We start from the raw sequence: 5907 nt of genomic DNA, 5'->3' as shown, positions 1-5907 counted from the left end.
AACAAGTCTTTTGTTGATTCTAGCTGCAAACATGTGAACTAAACCTCTCCCACAAACCGCGACTGTCCAATCACAGCTGAGCAGCCATAACCAGGCAGGCCTGTTTACACGTTTGGATTTCTCTGCATGTTAAAGCAGTGTGCATGGAGCTTTACCCTGTGCTCTTCCACTTTTCCTTATCATACATAATAGGATAAACTGGCTCTACACTGCCATACAAAGACAATGCATCATTGACTAACGAGGCTGTACATGCCGCTTTTTTCTCAGCTTTTAGCACAGCGACATGTTTCGTATTAACCTATTTCCAGTTTCTGATTTTAAAGTGAGTGAGCATGAAATGGTACACAAAGTTACCCAATTCAACCTACCCATAAGCTCAAGTTGGCTGCCATTTCAGCCAACAAAATCGTTGGTTGCCACCCCAGACACGGAGAGTTGGCTTCTGTCTACCAGAGTGTGCAGTCGATCGATCATCTGTCAATGAAAAGCACATGAGCCATGCGAGAATAGAAAGCTTGAAAGGCGTGGCAACAGTAACTAAGGGGGTGGGGCTCAGAGAAAGTTCAATTGAGGATACGGTTGACCAAATCTCTGAAAACACAACACAGCCAGTGTCTGTAAAATCGTACTCGAGTTGTTTCAGCTGTGAGATATTACAGCCGTCACAAATTCTATAGCTGCAGGGGGGAAGTGTGCATTACATACGACACACAAACTGAGATAATTTGTGTCATAGTGAGTAGGCCGATTTGGCAAGTGCAAAGAGGAAATCTGCGAGCTTGAAGACTTCTAAAAGCATAATCCAGAGCGTTTTTTTTTTTTTTTCATGTTTCTTTTTCTGAATTTAGGACATATTCTAATGCCTCTGACATCCTAATGATGTCTTGTTCCTTGTGCTCTTATGCTGACTGGCTCAGTGTTCACCAGCCCTTCATCTGAACAACGTCCCTCCATTCTTGCAGCAGACACTGAGTACATGAAGAGCTTTGTTCCAAAATTAAATATCCACCACTGACAATGGAAGTCAAAGACATTTGTTTTTACATGGATGATAAAATAACTGGCAGCTACAGAAATTTCATTGATCGAGACTCCATTTATGTTTTGAGGTACATTGTGCACTGAAAAAAAAGTCCCCTTGTGGACAATAAAGTGAAGCATCGCTCTCTGGTAACTAGACTACATCCTCCATGGGTCTGTCTTGATCAGGGTAGATGAGAGTTTGTCCTGAAGTACTGAAAACCGAAAACAGAAAAGAAGCATGTCATTTGTGATAAGAAGCAATCCGCCCTGTGCTCGAGAGACTCAAGTGGTAAAATACTGACTTTCAGGCATGGCGCATCTGTGCTTCAATAACCAAGAGAAACTTGAAATGGTGCAGCAATCAGGCTCATAGAGGCTTTATTACTGCTGCACAATGGAGAATACAGCCATTCAAAAGGATGATAGGAAATATATCAGCGATACCCAGCTTTGGACATTTGCAGATGTGCTCCACCATGAGAGCAACCGATGAACTCACTGTTTTCTTTAGCAACAATAGAGTAGATTAGTCAGGAGAAAAGGATGAATGTAGCTTCTCATCTTGCTAAAAATATATGTTTTGCTCCCAGTTTCCAGGCCACATTTCTCACAAGGTGTCTAAACTCTGCTTTGCAAGGCTCTCTGGTGCATGACTGTAAGCAGAAAAACGCACTGAAAACATTGACAATCAAATACGAGAGCTGGATGAGTGAGTGTTGGTCGGACAATAATCTGAGGAACATAAGAGGAAATGGACGAGGAAGTGGAAATGGATGAGGATGATCCCATAAAGTTAGCCTCTATGGCTAAATCTGCCATTTACATGATGGAGCCAAGGAGCCTGTCTTAAAGAAAATAAACAGAGAACATAAAGTTTAATGCAGATTCAGATTCTCGTGCTCGCATCTCTCTCTGGGAGACAAGAAAATACTTTTTTGTTTTTGTTTTTTAATCCAAGACCAACATGAAGGCAATCACGTTGGCTTTTGGTTTTCATACGGATCCTCTCCTCTGTCTACCTCTGAGAAAATGCATGTTTTTTTTTTTTCTGGGTGTCACAGGTGAGTTCACCAGATCTTGTTAAAACAGAGCAACCTTTGAGACAAATACTCTGCTCAAACAAATGGTAAAAGCAAGCTAACACAGTATTTCAAGCTAGGATTGACTGCAGTAGCACTGCCATTTTTTGTTCATTTCAGAGCTTCTTGCATCTTTTTTCATCTTTAGATCTTTAGATTGGCAAATGCAAATTAAGCAGCATAAAAGATAAGAGAGGGGCAGATTACAGTTTACACAGATTGTGCCCCCCTTGGTATATTGCTTGTCTTGCGTCATATTTTCAATCTATTGAAAATTTCTCCCCTCATCCCAGCAAGTCCCTTGTATGAAATAACATTCGCACAATGAAGCAATAAGCAAAAAATGAAACATGGTCCCTCTAACTCAGCATCCACTTTATACAATATTCTACAGGTCAAAGAAGCAGGGATCTGGATGATCCGTTCTTCTCAACGAGCCTGTTCGTGTTGTTACTGATAGCCCTTCTCCGCAGAGCCGTTTAGAGCCACACTTCCAGCTAATTAGCCTTGCACATTTACAATTTGTTAGCTATTTAAATGAGCCTATCGGCAGCAGCCCACCGTGGAGAACCTTTCCACTTTGTGTACCAGTAATTGTCTTAATAATGTGTTTCATTTATATCTGTGTTATCTCCTCACTTCAGCCGTCTCCGGGCGATGCACTCTACTCCAACCACGCCATCTCTGAACTCTTTAACCATTCAGTCAGGTTCCCCAGGTCAATGTGGGGAAGGGAGCTTTAGAGGTGTTAGTCAGCGGTTCAGCACTTTTCTTTCCCTCCATCTCTGCATTAACTGGCTCTCGCTGACACGAGGGTACATCCAGACAACACATGCCACAGCTGCTGCCCTTCCTGAAGCATGTATCTGCAGTCACTCCTCTCAGCTTTCCGGCTGACACAGTAGAGAAGGTTAGCTCACTTCACGAGGTGTAAATTCACTTTAAAAACGACGCTGCTTCATGCTGTGCTGTATTTTACATGTTGCAATATACTGTAATATGTTGAAGGAGGAGACAGGAGACAGTAATTACAGACTATTATCTAATCGCATAAACCCTGGTGCTGGAAGTGAAGCATCTCAAGCTTTACACATGAGACTACAGTTTATTGCCTTTTGTTGGCATGTCGTGGCTGTGAAATGTAAATCTCACAGAGCAGGGAAAGCAGTAATTTCCACTGTCTGGTGAGGCTCGGGAGTGTATGAGCGTACATTTGTTCTGCATCAGAGCCGAGGGCAGTGGAGCATATAAGTGGCGTTTGAAGAAAGCGAAGGTGAAAAGAAGACACAGGAGGGCAGGACACTTATACATATTTGTTTTTCATGAGGAGGTATCTCACAGTTTGACAGGCAGAGCATGATGTACTCCTGTGCTCGGTTACCGCTAGCAGGCAGGCCACGGCAGTGACCAGAAGGAAATGTTTCACCAGGTCTGCTAGCAACAACAACAAAAAAAAAAACTCCATTTCAGCCCAACTTGGAAATCGGCAGCCAACGTCAGCAACTACAAATTTTACCCTTTGCCACAAATTGCCGTCTGTACCCTTCAGCAACATATCATGGACCAGACAGCGTGAGGTTACTTCTAAAACGCGATGAAGAGTCTCTGCTTAGAGAGCCTGCCGTCATTCATTGGAGCCAAGCAGACAGATTAAGAGATGAGATGGCCTTGTTACTGCCGAGTTTTAAATCCACCAGTGGTATTGGAGTGTGCACAGTGTTGTAAAAAAAAACCTGCCAAAGAGGTCCACTTCAACAGCACAAGATTTGGCCGAAATGAGACACCCAAAATAGATGAGTTCCCCACATAGGTTTGAAATGGATGGTCCGTTCTCACAAGGACAACCTGCTGTGGACTTTCAGTGTCATCCCAACTTCACTGTGCGCCCTTACCGTAAAATTCAAGCTTTTCTTGAATGAAACATAAAGACTGGGTCACAATTCTGTTCGAATCAGTCCCTGAATGATTAAAATGTTATGACTGTGTGTTTGCTGTTTGACACAGCGCTGGTAAATTTATCCTGCGAGTGTGGGACTACATGCTATCTATATTATCCTGCTGTCCAGACAAAAACTTTTACTGGATTAGCGTCTCCAGATTAGCTCATTGCCTTACCTGCCAAGAGGTTCCTTCTTTTTCTAGCCCCGCGACTATAATCTTGTCACGGATCAGGTTCAGAGGCCCAAGCGCGGACAAAGACACAGCGGACAGAAGCGTACAAATGGAAGAGTTTATTTATAACCACAAAGGCAAAAAGAGGTGGTCAAAACTACAAAACAAAACCACCTGTGCTCACTTGCGACTAGGCAAAAAAACTACTAGAAAACAAAACTAGAACGCAGAATTGAACAGATTAACAAGGCTAATAAACTAAAGATCCTATACAGGCTGAACTGAAACAATCAACAAGAGATCAGAGCTTACTGACAGACAGAAAAGGGAAATTAAAGGGAATGCGCCCAGGGCTGGGTGGTGTGGCAGTGCGGCTGCTGCTGGCTTGTAATGGAGGTGAGTGAGGGGAATTTCCAGGCAGGACAATCAGAGGCAGATGAGTGTGGCAGGAGGGATCTTCAGGCGGCAGAGAGTGTCGGAACTAGTCAGGGAGAAAACAGAGTCACAAAGCAGAATTTTCAGAACTCGAGTCAAAATTACCAACGGGGCCAGGGTGCACTGACTGGAGGTAGTTTAGGGACTGGCGTTGAGTAGTGGTCTGCTGGAGTCTTATATACGGGCTGGAGAATGCTTCAATTGAGGTGACCACTCCCCGCGGCTGGAAACAATCCGGTGATTAAGGCAAGCTGCACCTGCCCTCCACCAGCGTGGCACTCATGCTCTAACTGCCAGGGAGAGGAGGGAGAGGGGGGTACTGCCACTAGATGGTGCCAGAGGTGGAGGGCATGGCACATCTACTTCGTGGTTCTGCGATTGGAGTGGTCAGTCTCGTCATCAGACCGCATGAGCTCACCTGCTTATCCAGCTGGGATCTTTCCCTGCTGGTATGGTCACCCCTGCCTGGATCAGGTTGGTCTTCTTCAGCAGCCACCACAGAACCAGGCAGTAACACTAACAAGCCTGGTAGCCCCTCCGGGTTCCACCTAGAAAACATACCCTGTCTTCAGCGATCACTCTCCTTCTCTGCTCTGCATTGTTTATGGTACATCCAGAACTCTGCTGGTCGCCTGCTCATCCACTCCTGCGCCTGTGACCACATCACCCCTGTCCTCCATAACCTCCACTGGCTGCTTGTCCCACAACAGATCCAATTCAAAGTCCCTCTCCTAATTCACCTAATTCATATCTGGCTCCTCTGATGCCAACATCCTCTGAAAACTCACCTTTTCAGAACTGCTTCTAATGTGTGATTCATATTATGTGTTACATAGCATTTTTAAAGTGTCTTTGAGCATTCTGAAAAGCGTCCTACAAGGAAGTGTATTTTATTATGATGACGATGATGATTCTTATTATTATGTTTTAATGAGCCGTGTTCTTGAGAACTAATTTGGGTTTCAGGAATGACAAAGTTTGAAATTTTCTGCTGCTGCATTCAAGCCCTTCAAAATTCCCTTTGGAATTACATGAATATTAGAAGATTTGACCTTATTTAGCTCCAATTAGTGTGACTTAAACAAATTTAAAGGAGCGGGTTGGAAATTCCTTGAAAGAACCAGCAATATGCTTTTTTTTTAATCTTCAAAATGTGCTTGGACAGCTAGTTCTGTGCTTGAGGCTTGCTGAAGCTTTAGTGCAAAGTCCTGGCATGTTTAATAGTCCAGCAAAGACCAGGCCACTGCAGTAGATT

The sequence above is a fragment of the Chelmon rostratus genome, chromosome 4 (genome assembly GCF_017976325.1).
Source record: "Chelmon rostratus isolate fCheRos1 chromosome 4, fCheRos1.pri, whole genome shotgun sequence".
In the NCBI taxonomy this organism is placed as follows: domain Eukaryota; kingdom Metazoa; phylum Chordata; class Actinopteri; order Chaetodontiformes; family Chaetodontidae; genus Chelmon; species Chelmon rostratus.
Note: the sequence above shows the minus strand (reverse complement) of the source record.